Here is a 581-nt window from a genome sequence, read left to right on the forward strand (position 1 = left end):
CTCTTTCCCACTCCTCAAAGTGGTTGCTTCACCATAGTCCTTGCCTTCTTGCCTAGGATTCTCCATGTCATTTAGAAATGAACCTTGAGGACGATTGTTTAATACATTAACTATTTGTCCTACTTGATTCTCCAAACTCCTTAACAAAGTTTCTTGGCTTTGAAGGATGGCATCATTCGTAGCTATGGCATCCCTCAACAAGCTCTCAATGGAACTTGAGTTTTCAGGAGGGTAGGTGTCAAAACTTAGCTCCACATTGTTGTAATTGTCCTCCCAACCATGGTTGGTCATTGAGCAATCCCAATTCTACTTGTCATACTCTGCCATGTCTTCCAACATCCAATAGGCCTCATCCACAGATAGTTGGTAGAAAGTGGTGGTACCATCTCCCCTTTCCACCCAATTTCTTGTCGTGGCACATAACCTATTGAGAAAGACTTCAAGTTGACACTCTTTGGAGAAACCATGAGATGAGAACCTCATTAACAAAGCCTTGTATCTCCACCATGCGCTATGTAAAGGTTCCAAGTCATCTTGAATGAAATTTAAGAGGACTTGCCGATGTGACATCTCAAGTACCT

Source organism: Morus notabilis, unplaced genomic scaffold, assembly GCF_000414095.1.
Source record: "Morus notabilis unplaced genomic scaffold, ASM41409v2 Scaffold995, whole genome shotgun sequence".
In the NCBI taxonomy this organism is placed as follows: Eukaryota; Viridiplantae; Streptophyta; class Magnoliopsida; order Rosales; family Moraceae; genus Morus; species Morus notabilis.